The sequence below is a fragment of the Macrobrachium nipponense genome, chromosome 5 (assembly GCF_015104395.2).
Source record: "Macrobrachium nipponense isolate FS-2020 chromosome 5, ASM1510439v2, whole genome shotgun sequence".
NCBI classification, from domain to species: Eukaryota; Metazoa; Arthropoda; class Malacostraca; order Decapoda; family Palaemonidae; genus Macrobrachium; species Macrobrachium nipponense.
This window is the reverse complement of record NC_061107.1, coordinates 109,143,932-109,159,753: the sequence shown is the minus strand read 5'-3', so window position 1 is coordinate 109,159,753 and position 15,822 is coordinate 109,143,932. Positions and strand designations below refer to the sequence as shown.

The 15,822-nt window shown below is 38.1% G+C and overlaps 1 pseudogene; it reads right to left on the bottom strand.

Moving 5' to 3' along the window:
* Nucleotides 1–8,242: 8,242 nt before the first annotated feature.
* The window catches only part of LOC135215888 (elongator complex protein 4-like), a 10,352-nt pseudogene continuing 2,772 nt past the window's right edge, over nucleotides 8,243–15,822 (bottom strand).

The window sequence follows — 15,822 nt, the reverse complement described above, 5'->3', positions numbered from 1 at the left end:
GGTATGTGTTGACCCTCCAAACTGGGTATAAGACTACACACAAAACGTTGAAATTGGTGAAATTAGGCTATGTATTGGAAGTATATATACATAAATATTAAAGCAATTTTATTCATTATTGCATTACTATGACAACTAGAATTCATGGAAACAGTTTATAACCTGTTAAGCGTCACCCACGTCATAGTACGTTTAACCGCGATCTACTCGGTAGCGCCTTCAACGGGATATTACGTTCAAGACTTTAACTGTGCTTGTCAAGCCGTCAGTCCCGTAATAATACGTTTACTCGTATAGAAAGTGTAGGAACATCATTTGGTAACACTCTCAGCACATGGGAAACTTATTTCCAGCCTGGCAACTCTTTCCTGGTGGTCGCTTATGCTAGAAAACTGCCTGTCCCTGTTGGTTTTCTTTCAATACGCTTCGGGCGTTTATCGAGACAAATTGGATTTCGCGTCTTTCACAATGAATGTCCCAAAGAGGAGGCATATTTAAATATTTCTTCAGGTGAGATCAATCAAATACTAGATGAGGAGTGTGATATTGATAACCTATTTGATGATGAGAGCTCTAGTTCTGAATCCTCCAGTGATGATACTAAACAAACTTTTCTTCCAATTGCGGGAGGTGTAAGATGATCGGCTGAGAGAGAGAGAGAGAGAGTGGAGAGAGAGAGAGAGATGATGAAGAGAGAGGAGAGAGAGAGAGAGAGAGAGAGAGAAGAGATTTCCAACAGTTTAGGAACTTTACCAGTATGATAACAAGGGGGCAATTTAATTCAGTATGAATAACAAGCAATAAAAATCAATATTAACTTTGAAAAACTATCATCAGTGCTATGATCGCTGATTACAAAAAAAGCGTGACGGTACTTTTAGCAGCGAGCTCATCAGGGGCGGACGCTTAACAGGATAATAATGGAACGGCATATGTTTGAAGCCTCCACTAATGTGGCAACGATGATTTTTGCCATTCTTAGCATGCAAAACATTAAAGCATGCAAACATTAAAGGTTACATTTATTTCTGGCATACGATTTATTAAGAAATTCAAAATACTAATAAAGACTGAAATCAATGAAAAGTGCAAGCAAAAAACAAAAAAGCAAAAAAAAAAAAAAAACGTAATCGTTCCTCTGCACTTTTCCGTATTCGTTCCTCTATGGTTTTCGGCAGCCAGATGTACGAAAACGTTAGAAACATTTGATTTTATCTACTTTAGAAATATCTGTAATTTTTCGGGGTAATTTGGTTGCAAAAAAGGGATAATATACATGAATTAAATCAAAATTTTTAAATAAAGTAAATTTAAACTAAATAACGAGTAAAGTAAACAGTTTAGGAATGGAATAAAAACTTTGCAGTTTCGTCGTTCTGTCGTCGTCTGCTGTTCGAAATTGTGTTTATGGCGCGCGCGCTTAGAAACCAGGAACAGCAACGGGTTTAAAGTGCAATGTGGAGTGAACTGAGACCAAAATGTGTATAATAACAATCAAATAAGCACTGTGGAGTTTCAGTTGTGATGGCAGTAAGGATAAAAACCACCGATTACAAGGTAAGAATGAATTCAGTTCCAACCATAACCCCGGGAATAACAAGTTTCATACTTTCACTAATATAGGCAACAAAATGTTGTTTTATTGTGCTGATTACAACTGCAATCTTGAGTAAGATCAATAAACGTTACATATATACGCTAACATTGTTCAAATGGAGTGCTGGGAAGGCTGGGGAAAGATGGTGGCCGTCACTGATGAGAACCGTCCATGCAAAACGTAGCCGCCATATTGGATTTCAAAACTGCCTTGAAAACATATTTTACGAAGAGCTCACATGCTTATTTTAGTTCGTATGGGGCTTTCATATATCACAATATGTTGAGAAACTCAGTCTTTTAAATGGTATGCCTAGAGTTGCAATTGTATTCATGTTTCACCAATTAAATATCGAGTGAATAAGACCAGTCTACCGTGATGAGGGTTGGCCTGTCGTGATGTTCTACCCTAAATCTTAAACTTTGGCCTTAATTTGCTAACTTTGAAGAAAATACTTACTTCGAAAGGAGAGTAGAGGTCCTTTAGCTCCATTTCTCACCAACAACAAGTTGCGACTGATGCCCATCTCCGGTGTCAGGATGCGTTATGATGTACTTTTTTTGGGGTTGTCACATTGATAGCACATTGTCCACCCCTGGTTTTTTTTTTTTTTTTTTTTTTACCATACGGTTTTTTACCCTAGCCTAAGTTGGCCTATATTTTGGGAAAGTGCCCGCACTGCCATACAGGTGGGCGCCTGGCCGCAAAGCAGTTTTATTTTGCTTCCACAAACGACAACTCGTGACTGTTGTCCATCTCCGGTCCGGCGTATGGACATGTCTAAGTACATTTTCTGGAAGGTGGGTCAACGAGCGGGCAAGATGACCGAAGGTACCCTCGGTAGTTTATCCTATCCCATGGAAAAAAAATTTTTAAATCCTACCTGGACCGCAGAAACCAATCAAAGCGACAGGTACTGATGACAAAAAATTACTTTACTAGGACATTTAGGAGGGGCTACGCAATTTTAAGATATCGGTATAGGGTGGAAAGGAACTTTTATTTTAAAAATGGGCAACGTTCCCAAAGTGTAGCTATCCCTCCCTCGAGAATACCAGCGCAGAAATTCTCTAAACTGGAATTGAACGATGAAAACAATTACATTCATGAAGTTGTTACGGTTTGGTCATTTCCAATGGATGTGGCCAACGGAAGCCATGTTGGTTTGCCATCCTGAGCCGGCTTCGACACTAAACTCATCAATAAATTGTTCTATGAGAACTTTAAATTACATAAAGTCTACTGTCAAGACTATATATATTCACAACACTGAATTCTATTAATTTTCAAGTATAAAAATGGAAACCTAATAATTAATTTACCAAGAAACAGATTGCTGTTTCTACCACAAGAAGACGTGCAATTGATGAATCGGCGACTCTAAGTCGAATGATGGCGTCGTAAAGACGCCGGAGAGGCTCCCTTGCTCTGTACAGCAAGGATATACAAACAAGAGGCCCAACTCATGGAAGAATGCGACCCGTGGGTCTGCCATCTTGCTCCTCTCAAGAGGGCAGCAAATAACCGAGGGATTTTGTTGGCGCACAAAGATAATATATACTCGGAGCTTTACAGAAAATTTTATAAGAAATAAAAAATGCACCTTAACGTACACTACTCTGAAAAACAATGTGCCAAGCAGTACCCATCTCTTACGATAGCCTCTTACAATTTCAAGGAGATAATACCTAATTGAAGACTGTCGACTTGACAGTTTTTCTCATCAAGTCTAAATGCAGTCAATAGTACGGGGCCGGGCTGCCCTGGGGGAAGAGTCCGTGCAAGCATAAAGCTGGCTTAAGCATTTACAGTTACACGGTCAAACGGTTTGCCCAACCCGGTTCTGAGATCAGTTGAGAAGCAAAGATGACAGGCCTGTATTACAGAAGAGGGTGGGGGAGGGGCGGTTGTCGGAGGTGTCGAGCGGCCACCCGCCCCCCAAATTTCTGGAAGTCCATATTTTTTGTTAGCCAAAATTAGCACTTTGAATAACATCTAATCGGGTATGGATGCAGGCTTATTCGGACTTTGGCTGATTCGGACCATTTGCTGGGCTGATTCGGACCCATACTAGTAATTTTATATTATAGCAATGGTTATTTCTATATAAGCATTCCGCATCGTTCGTCCCCCCGAATACGAAAGCCACCAGGAATTGGGGCGTCAAATGTATTTCGCCGTGTTTTGTACGAGCCCCTGGGGGTTAATTAACAGTCGTCCGAATAAATATATTAATTAAAAATTCTTGTCCAGTAAAACACAAAGAAAAATCGGCCAATCATATGAAGGTCCGATAAGCCTGGATAAAGGTCCGAATGAGCAGTACGTGGTCCGAATAAGCCTGTTCCCTCTGGTACGTGCAGAGACAACCATACCCAATTTTTTCTTCTTAACTAAAATAACATTTTCAAGTATTTCATCTTGTATATACTACCTATATGTGGTCAGTTTGGGGAAAACGACGCCCCCTTCCCCCACCCCCCACAAAAAAAAAAAAAAAAATACTATGGGTACTGGCCTGTGCTCTAGATCAAGACACTGTTGTCGCTATTTGTTCTCATGCAAACTGTTTGTTGTTTTGAGATTAGAGCCAGAGGAATGGTGTAGCATACTAATTATGAGAATGGACGAGGAAGCATAATTAGATTTACTGAGGCTTTTCACTCCTTTATTAATACAGATACCAAACATGAGAAAAGGCGTTTCTCTTAGGAAACTCATTTTCGGTTGGCAAGTATTCATCCAAAACAAACATCTCATAAAAATAACACAGAAGGCGTACAAATGTCACCAGTCCATTTTACAGACTCCTTTGAATTTCAAGTTTCTTATATTCTCTCCTGAAAGCAGCCCAGAGACATTATTTCTTCATAAGTCGTCTTTCAAGCAACTACGTAGGTTCATATTATCTTCTGAAGAGCAGACAATTCCTTGTTTCTGGATATCTTACTGACATAGTCTTTCGATTTACTTTTCATAACCTGCATTTTCTTTGTATTTGAGAATAAATTCAAATAAAATTCCCTCTTAATCCTCTTTACTTTATTCTGCTCAGTCATAAATGAAGCAGGAAATTATAGATGGCGATTCTAGTCAAAATCTGAAGTTTGACGTTTGCCGATCACTCACACGAGTCAAGTGCTACATTTGTGGATCATAGATATAGAGGAGATAGATTGGACAGACAAGCGACGATCGCGTGCACGTAAGGAGCCATTGTTATGCGATCGTTGTGACGTCAGAGATGGCATCACTATCAACTGCGGAGACCAGCGGCCAAAAAAAGCCACTTCTAACACCCAATGCTGGGTCATCAACTGTGTCAATTACTGGGACAAGTTCACAAAAGAATATGGGATCACATTTCACAAGTAAGAGACCTTTTTCATTCATGAGAATCTTTATGGCTGTTGAAATAACCTCAAGTAAGCGTGTGTTAGATCCTGCTTGTATATCTAATAAAATACGTAATAAATGTTTTAATAAGCTTGTTAATGAAGCAGGGGTGTTGTTTATCCGTGGTACGTCCCTATAGCTCGTAAAATGTTATTCTAAAAGACGAATTGTATAGAAAAAAGTTGTTCATTGTGCTGAAATCTACCCGACAAGTCACTGGCATGTAGGGTTAACATCAGTCTCACAAACATGGTTATACCCTACTATTTTTCCTAGTAATTGTACTACAACAATGTACATAGGCTAGTACCATGAGGCCTAGATCCAGGCCTGCTGCAGTTTAAGTGTTATTGAAATGTTATGGTAGTGTTATTTACATGTTGTCAATAAGTTCTCAAACCTGGTATGGAGAGGACTAAGCTGAATTTGATCAGTCAGAACACCTAAAAGTAGAATATTCTTCAATTTTACCATTATCATTTCTACTTGAAAGGAAACTTCAAATTCATATTACGTTATACTTGAAAAATCGGGTCGACTGCAGGAAACCCTAATTGTGACCTTGCAAATGATGAACTTGTTTCACTTCTCATCACAATCAACAGTACACACTAGTCAATATTGGCTGATACCTAGGCTATATATATATATATATATATATATATATATATATATATATATATATATATATATATAATATATATTATATATATACGCCAATGGCTGAAGCTTATACGGGATGACCAGCGTTGGAGATGGCAATGATTTTACCATATTGTGTCAGTTTGACCCATGAATAAGAACGATAATTAGTTTCTGCTCTAGAGTGAAACAGGACTAAATTTATGGTGGACAGAAGGCACATAACGTCGACAAATTGGTCAACTATATTGCTCAAGTGTATACAAACTAAAGCAGACAGAATTAAAATTTTTATTTCTACATGTAGTACACATTGTCATTGGTAAATGCTGCAAAGATAACTTACCAATCATTAAAGACTGCTGAGAGAATAACCATTATGTAGTTGCCATATATACAAAACTTTATGGCTTACCGTAAAAGAAATATAACAGCAAAATTAAAAATTTTATTTCTGCCTACAGTATACATTATATATAGTAATGATGCAAAAATCATTTCACAGTTTTGGACGGACATCCGAGAAAACCACGTTTTAAAGAGTGAAGGGTTTCCCATAAAATTGTTTGGGTTTGCGCTGTTGTTTACATTAGAACGATCACCTAGCAATGGCGCCAGGTGCACGTCACAGACTGCTTTGTGTAATTTTTCTTTGCACATATGTATTAAACTGTTCAAGTAAGATGAGGTTAATCATAAAAAAAAAAAATTCTAACAGAAGCGGCAAAAGACATGCAGTGGTTCAAGCAATTATCTTAAATGATTAGACAATCATTTGAATTTATGGAGGACATGACTGATTTTATAAGACATCACTACAAATGAAAACGACACCACAAGAAAAATGATGCAAAGTTTTGTTCATGTAAATAGATTAAGATGACATAATTTCCAATTGTATGTCATCTTAATTGGACAAACCACAATATTTCGTTTCTTCATTTACATTATCTTTCCATCAAGAAAATATCCTTGCTTAAGCAATCAATGATAATTGTTTTCTTTTTGTTTATCATCATCTGCAAGTATTCTGTCCAAAACCTGTACAAGCTTTGCCCATATTCTATAAGAGGTTATAAACCCAGATAGTATACATCTTCACAAAGCTGAGTAATGAGTTCCTCACTAGCACAGTAGTAATGAGAGCCACCAAACAAGACGGAAAAAATGTTTGGGATTATAGGTATATGATGCTGGCTAGTGATTTGTAACTGGAATTGATTAGTTATAAAAGATCATATGAAGACAGTCACTAGTAACAATGCTTGGCCACCTTTATGTAAAAGGAAGAGGACAGATTTAAATCATGACCATGGCCCTTTATGCATTTCATTACCAACCTTGAGGAAGCAAAATTGATGTTCTCTGTGAACAACCCAATTCTATATAATGATATTTTTGGAAAACCAGCCTCTGACAAGAACTGAGGGTGACAGTGTTGTTTTATAGGAAGTCATTGCTGTATTATGAAATGTACCAGTGTTTCTCATTAAGCACTACAATGAAGTTTTTGTAGTAGTGTGATTAAAGGTGTTGTGATCTCCCCATTGATTCCTGCCTAGTGAAGGAAAGAGTCTGAGAACGTCACTTGGAATACTGTTTAATGCATAAAACCTATCCTAGGTTCATTGCTCTCAGGCGACCTTTAAGTCTTACAGACCCCACACTAGGGAAAAATCATCCAGGGATAAAAATTGAGAGATTTTAGGGCAACTCAGGGGGGATAGGTCATGAAAATGTGCCAATTTGTGCTTCTGGTATAGAGCACTTAATATCTGAAAAAAAATTCTACCACTAAAGAAAGAGTAGCAACTAGTGGAGACAAATTTTTCTAAATACCAATGACTGATGAAGTTTGGATGACTATCTATTGTTGAAAGTGCTTGCAAATTGCCAACATGGTAGTACTGATCCTTACTATAACATAATCAAGGATTTTCCTCCTAAGGGGCTTCAGAAACTGCGAATTAGTAGCAGATCCATTTTCTTGAGGACCTATTGGGGACAAAGTTTAAGGAGACTGGCTGATCCAATCAAGGAACATACTAGTGGGGGCAACAATAATTTCTAAGACTGCTGGAAAACTTTTATGAAAAGGGAACAATCTTATCAAAGCAGCAAACATCACAATTTACAATATTCTTTTTAAACAAACAAAAACATTAAAATACATTACAGTTAGGTAATTACTTTCTATTCACACCAGTCATAACTGTGAACATTCAAATTCAGTTATGATGAAAAAAGACATAACAGATGTTTGATTCCAAAGATGAATGTACACAAGAAGAGTAGAGTAACTTGCTATTGGTAGGTGAACATGGAAAGTTTCATCATGGATTACTCACTTGCATTATAAATGACCCAGTTGTATCTATGGTAAGTACTTCATCCTATATGGGACTGTTCATCAATTTCTATATTAACGGCATAAAACCAAGGAAATAATGTTTCATATGGAGTTGTTTTAAAAATCCATTCCACCGGTTAAACATGCCTAAATGATATAATGTATGCATGGGGCAAAAAAATGCTCATACTACCTTACTAGTTTATGGCAATTTAATATGCTACTGAAGGCTATGACCTGTATCACATTGCAGGTCATCTTGCTCACAGTACTGTAGTCATAGTTGGGTCTACTAGGTAGTTACATAGTAATATTTTTCAAAAACTATAAGGTATTCCACGAATTATCAAGAACCATAAATTGACTACTAAATACAGTAAACAGTACTTGATATCAATTAGTCACTGTTGCTTTTCAATTGTTCCTTACTACAGAAAATGCTGTTCAGCTTTTAAAATTATACTTGTCTCCCATTTAAAAATAATTGCAAACATAAAGTGTTGTTTCTTATTCCAGTATTAGATGACATATAACAAGAAAAATATTACAATTTCTGCAACTTACATGTAAAGGAATAACAGTGGTTTAAAATTTAATTGATTTGTTGTGAAATACATAACACTGATTAATCTAAATCTTACATAAAATGTCCTAAAAATCTAAATTTCTAGGAAGTGCACCTCCCATGCATGCAGGACTGCTGGTCTTCCCAACAGGATCCTCCTGGCTTCTGTTTACAGTTTTCTGACAACTCTGGAGGTAGATGAAGTCTCTCAATTGTTAGTTTACGTCTCTTTAACTTGAACACCCAGTCTGTAGAATCTAGAATGGTTGGGACTAAACTATTAATGGTGGCCAGTTTTTCAATATGAAAGAGTCCATGATAATCTTTGAAAACTGGGTTAGTTTCTTTATCTGAACCTTGAAATGATTCCAACCTTACTGCATAATCACACATAGCTCTTATTCTAAATATCAAAGCAGGATCAACAAAGAGATGTGAAGGAACAGATATCATACACACACTAAATGAGTTTCTTACTAAGGCTCTAAGCAAATAGAAAAATCCTGTTAAATTTTGCCCACCGATGTTCTTTCGTTTCCTCCGCTTTTCCCAAACTCACTTCCCCAAAGAGGTGACCCTAAGGAATGCAATCCAAGACGCATCACATTTGTTTTTGGAGTACTGGACTGAGTGGAAAGGTGGGAAACCTCAATTCGTTTTTGGATAAACTTCAGCAACGACCAGAATTCCTTACCAAAAGATCCTGGATTGGTTACTTGAATACAAACCTTGCATCCCACAGCTCTATATCAACAGCAGAAAATAATTTCATTAGAGATCACTTTTGTTAGATCATAATCATGTCCAAACCTGCTGTAGTCTAATGAAGACAGGGTGACTTTTTATTCTGGTACCTCCAAGCAATTGTCATTTCTTTATCAGACGATGATTCAGAAACATCGATAGGGTCAGTATCTGTAGGTGCTGGTAGGTTCTCTGTGATACTTGTAGGATTAATATCCAAACTAGCCACAGTTAGCAAATGTTTATTTACTACACCTTCGGCTAGAAAATACTCAGAAATAACTTGCTGTATACATCATAAGTATCTTGCTCTAGAAGAAGAACTGAGCCTACTGGCAGTCCACCACCCAGATAAATAATCCAAGGAGGGTATTCCAGTAGAAACTAAGAGTTGGGCATTGTGAATGGATGTGCGTGTCCCCGCCAGGTATTGAAGGGGCTTTAGGCCTCCCCTTTTTCCCTTTTTTTCTGGAAACTACTTGTTGATTCCCCAATCGCCGTCATCTGTAAGATAAAGAGAAAAGTAACAGTTCATATTTCAAATTACATTGCATAACATGATTATCCAGCAACAGGTCTTAGCTTAAAGACAAACCCTAAAAATTTTAAACAAGTAATATGCCATAGCAGTCGAACCACTGTTGAATCACTGCCAAACAAAATAATTTGTTCAGCTTAAATGAACTACATCTAAAGTGGACTTCAGCTTCTGTATACAGGTACATTTATAACAATTATAGTACAATACTATGATTCCTTACAAACTGCAGCATTCATTTCTAATATAATTTATTTTAGCTAAAAAAGTTATGAAGAAACCTAAACCTTTACTATAAAATCTTTTTGCATGCTTTATCAATATGTCCTGTACAACATTCTCAAACTGAGAAATAACAACGGTGCTCCAAAACTAATGTCTCTGGAAAACAGTAACACTAAATAATACTGTAATCTATAAGTACATCAGAGACGGTGAGAAACCCTGACATGAATCCCCAGTCCCTCACAAGCACAATTCAGAAATTTTGCACTTGCCAAATAAGAGGGTATTGCCAATTCTAATTCTATACTACATTCCTTTCCTGAAGTAAGGAAGAGTCTTGGGCAGCCCTCTGGCCAAAGAAGGAGCTAAAGGACCATATTCCTAATCATACTCAAGAACTTATGGCAACCTTACCATGACAAACAGTCCATCAGAAGGTGAAACCCGGTGGGATCTCCTGTGAGATGGCTTCCTACTTACAGGAGAAAGGAAGGGCAGAGAAGATGAGGAAGGAAGGAAATGAAGAGATTGAGGAAGAGCAGAAAGTCTTGCTCTTTTGCAGACTAGAAGAGCCACTCACATTTGCAAAATGCTGATGTACAAATGAGGTTCATCCTATGTCCATACACTTGAGGTAGACTGACCTCCCAGGTGTGTGGTCCATCCCTCCTTAAATGTGTCTGAGAACAGAAGCATTCCAAAAAATTGGGAAAAATCCCGCAAGAAGTTTTCTGTGTCTAGCCATCCTGTTAGTCCTCCTTTACACCCTCCCCATTCATGGGCACGAACTAGGAGAGTAGCTTGCTTGAGGCCACGCAAAGCTGCTTTAGTTGCCACTCAAAGAGAGCAGTGATGGAGGTGTTCATGTGCACTATGAGTTTCTCCAAGGATGTAAAGTGACCAAACATTAATTGCCAAACTGAGCTTGGGGCTGTTCCTGTTGTGACATAAATTGTACTAGTTTTCCTGAACTGGCTGATGCTAAAGTTTGGCAGGAAGACTGCCTCTGTATCAACATAACCAATTACATACTCTTCCTTCTAACTGGGGATCCAGCTCCTACCAGTTTACTGATATCCCTATGTTAGGTGGTGGTTTTCTGCCTTTGGCTAGCAACTTGCTCATCACTGTGTGAAGTGCGAGCTTGCCCCCCAACCTTACCACATTACCCCACACAGACTAGGCAAAAAAAAGAATTTGTAGAAGTAGAGGAGGGGAGAGGTGGGGGAGTCCAGGAAGAAAAACCTGAAAATTTTTAAATGAATCAGAGGGGGAGAGTTCCCCTGATGATATCCCCGACACTATGTCAAAACATCCTCCGTTTGAAGATGCTCAACTAAAAAATTCCTAACAAGCCAATTCAGCGCTGCAAGATCTACCCCTGAAAAGAACAAAATACATGGGGATCCATTAACAATGAGGATATACGTGGACCCTCCATATTCGCGGATTTCTCTCTGGAACGTTTCCCCACATTAGTCTCGAAAATTCGCATATTCGCGGTATTTTTGCTATGAGAAAATATCTACAAATTACTGGTTTTTTTGTTTTATCAATTTCATTATAAAATGGACTTTTTGTAATAAACCTATTACAAAACCAAGTATAAAAAATTTTTAGTGGGTTTTTCTTGAATTTTAACGAACAAAATAGGCTGTTTTCAGCTTTTTCATAGGGGTTCCAACTATTGCAGGTTCTCACTATCCATGGGGGGGTCTAGTACACATCACCCACGAATACAGGAGGACCACTGTAAAACAGTTACTCAACCACCTTCATCCGAGAACTCTCTTGAAGAAAAAGTGCTGTCTGGCGGAAGCAATTAGGATTTCCACTACATTCACCACCTACCACCAGTTAATCACCTGTTACCAAGTCTTAATTCCAAAATCTAGCTTGTGCTGATGAATCCTTTTAAATACAAAGCAATGGTTTGTATTCACAGTATGTATAACAAAAGTAACCAGTAACATTGTGCTATGATATTCTCATTAATACTGCAGATGTAAAACAAAAATAAAAAACAATTGGCCTGAAAGTAGCTAATCTCTTTCAATGATAAATGCTTCATCTCTATAAGAGCAACCTTGGCTGAAAGAGCCAATTACCAGGATCAGAAATAGGCCAGGATTATGCTATGTGCAATGTTATGGGGGAGACTGAGGTGGGCACCCTGAACACTTTAAGCCCAGTGTGGAAAGCTAAGTTTAATAAACATCAATTTTATGATGCTCAAGGTGAGCTAAATTTACAAGTCCAGGAGAACCCTAGGCTAGAGTTGGTTACGTAAGGATGCATCCCTTTTTTTTACTCAATACCTAGGTTAGGTGGAAGAGTCAAGGGGACATCAACCAGGTAAGTTTAAGTTATGCTATATGCATCCCTGTATTTGACTAGTAGTATATATCTTCTATGGCACTATAGGTCAGGTTAGGTTAGAAAGAAGAGGGTTTTAGACCCCAGCAAGTTAAGGAGCTGGCACTCAAATTTAAGTTAGGATGCATCTTTATCAGTGGCCTTGTAATATTCTCAGGCTTTATAAATTTATTTCCTGTGTTCATTACAGTTGAAACGCAAGAAATGCTAACGTCTATTGTGCAGTACTTTTCAAATTATATTTTTCTAATAAACCAACCAAATCAAATTATATTTTTCTAATAAACCACCCAAATCTATCCCTCTATGACAACAATAACTTTAGCCAATGACACTTGTTTTGTCATTTCTTTTACTTGATTAATCACATAATTTCTTTTATTTTATCTGGTATGTAGTGTTACTGTCATAGAACACTGAGAATCCTTAAATATGTTAAACAGGTATTTTCAGGCAGTAGCACCAGCAAGGGGGAGGGGGCACTTGGACACGTGGCCCCCTCTCTAAGTTCGAGGTGAAAAAAGAATGACATTTTTTATTACAAAATGAGATTTTTTTGATATACATACTTAACAAATAATTGCATAGCTATAAGTTTTTACTCTAAAGCAGCAGCTCAAAAATGATATTTTTATAATTAAATCAGTTTTATTAGTGTAACTTACCCAGTAATTATTATACAGCTGTAGTTTCTACTGACAGCAGCTTGAATTCCCAAAATTAATGGTTAAAAACTTCTTACCTGTGTCCAGTAGGTGTACAGGCTCCTCCCACTTTTTGGGAGAAGACGAACAACTACATGAAAATACCTCAATTTTGTTTGCCCTCCACCCAATGAGATAGTATCCATGTGTGGGGAGGAAGGTGGGTTCTATTATAATTATATTGGGTAAGTACTAATAAAACTTTATCTTATTAGATAATACTTACCCAGTAAGTTATACAGCTGAATCCCACATTGAAAGATGGTGGGGATTCAGGGACATCTTCAAGATATTGTATATTAAAAAATTCATAACAGATTAATAAAACTTTAGTTGTTCCTTACCTGGGGATGAGAGCTGCTTCAAGTAGGTAATGCCTCTAATGAGTGCTCTTCTCAACACTAGTTGCAATGGTGTGGCCTTGAAACACCATCAATACAGAAAAAATTCCCAGCTGAGGAATATACCATTAGCTAAAGAAGTAGATACCAACCAAAAACACCACAAGACAAAACAACCCATACAATAAGAGATTACATACCTAGCCCCTACCCCAGGGATAAAGTAAAGTCATAAATATCCAAATATAATGCCCGTTCACCTACAAATTCCATCACCTAAATTAAAAATAACAAGTAAATACTTTCCAAATAAACTCCAAGAATTATTTGGTTAAAAACTTTATAAGGAGCAAAAGTGTCTTCATACCTCCCCTACAATCATGCCTGCTACTGACAAAGGTCCCAGCATTATGCAATTGTCCATAAGCAGCTTCTTTCAGGTAGTGCATTGCAAAAACAGACTTACATCTCCTCTAAGTTGTTTGCAATATATAGACCCAGAGACAAAATTATGTTTAAAGGCTAAAGAGGTAGCCACTGGCTCTTACATCATGAGCCTTGACTTTTCCAAGTTGGAGGTAGTGTTCTTCTCCCACTGGCAAATGTGCTTCCTTAATAAGATCTCTAATAAAAAAACGAGATAGAGCTTTTAGATAGAGGTTTTGAGGGAGTTTTTTTACAGAGCAACCATAAGTTGATCATCAGCACCTGGAGCCCCCTCCAATGGAGATAATACCTAAGGGCTCTCACAAGACACAAAGATCTTTCATTGTCTTCCGTGCCTACTAAGTCAGAAAGATTTACTGTAAGAGATCTTGGCCAGGGTTTCAAGGGAAAACTCATTCTTTGCTAGAAACCCTAGCTGAAGAGAAACACAATGCATCTCCTTGTGAAAAAAAAACCCACCTTATATCTAAGGCATGAATTCACTGACTTCTTTCAGCTGTTGCAAGAGCCATTGTTAAAACAGTTCTTCCAGGCTAAATCTCTTATGGAAGCAAAATGCAGGCCAAACTATGGTCCTGAAAAGCTACTTATGGACTACGTCTAGGCTCCATGCAAGGTGCCCACACCAGCCAATCGTCCAGATAGGCTACTACCATGATACCCTGTGACCTTAGTTCCTGCATTACCGTTTCTGCCAACTTCGTAGATCCTTGGGGCTATATTGAGCCCGAAGGGCATTACTTTGAAAGAGAAGGCTTGTTTGCATAACTTGAAGCCCAGAAACGGACGGAAGTGCCTTGCTATCGGGACATGATAGTAGGCGTCTGTAAGATCTATAGAGGTGGTGACGACCCCACGGGGAAGTAAGGTCCGCACCTGAGAGATGATAAGTTTAGACGGGACAAGTCTAAGATGACCCTTCGCTTGTCCGGAGCCTTCCTTTGGAACGCTGAACAAGCGCCCTTGAAATTTAAATACCTTGTCTTTGACACCGCCCCTTTTGGAGGAGGTCTTGAGAGTATTCTGTTAAACTCCGGTGTCGGCTCCTGATAGAAGGTGTTGGGTGGGGGAGGACCTAACGATCCAACTCCAGCCTAGGCCTCTGGATACGAGGCTTTGTGCCCAATTGCTGAACCCCCAACGATGACGAAAGTGGTACAGCCTCCCTCCTACCTGCGAGACCTCATTGGGCTGATGATGGACGCGACCCGCAACTACCAACCCTTATCACGGTGGACAGGTCTTATTCACTCGTCGATATTTAAATGGTGAAACAAGAATACAATTACAACTCCAAGCATACCATTCAAAAGATTGAAGTTTCATCAACATAATGTGATATATGAAAGCCCCATACGAAACTAAAATAAGCATGTGACGCTCTTCGTAAAACATGTTTTCAAGGCAGTTTTGAAATCCAATATGGCGGCTACCGTGGGATGTACAGGTTCTGATCAGTGACGTAAATCATCTTTCCCAGCAATCATTTGAACAATGTTAGCGAATGTATGTAACGTTTATTGATCTTACTCAAGATTGCAGTTGTAATCAGCACAATAAAACAAACATTTTGTTGCCTATATTACTGAAAGTATGAAACTTTTATTTCCGGGGTCATGGTTTGAACTGAATTTCATTCTTACCTTGTAATCGGTGGTTTTTATCCTTACTGCCATCACAACTGAAACTCCACAGTGCTTATTTGATTGTTATTTATACACATTTTGGTCTCAATTCACTCCACATTGCGCTTTAAACAAGTTGCTGTTCCTGGTTCCTAAGCGCGCGCGCCACAAACAGAGTTACGAACAACAGACGACGAAACTGCAAAGTTTATTCCGTAAATTGTTTACTTTACTCGTTATTTTTTATTTACTTTGTTATTTAAAAATTTTAA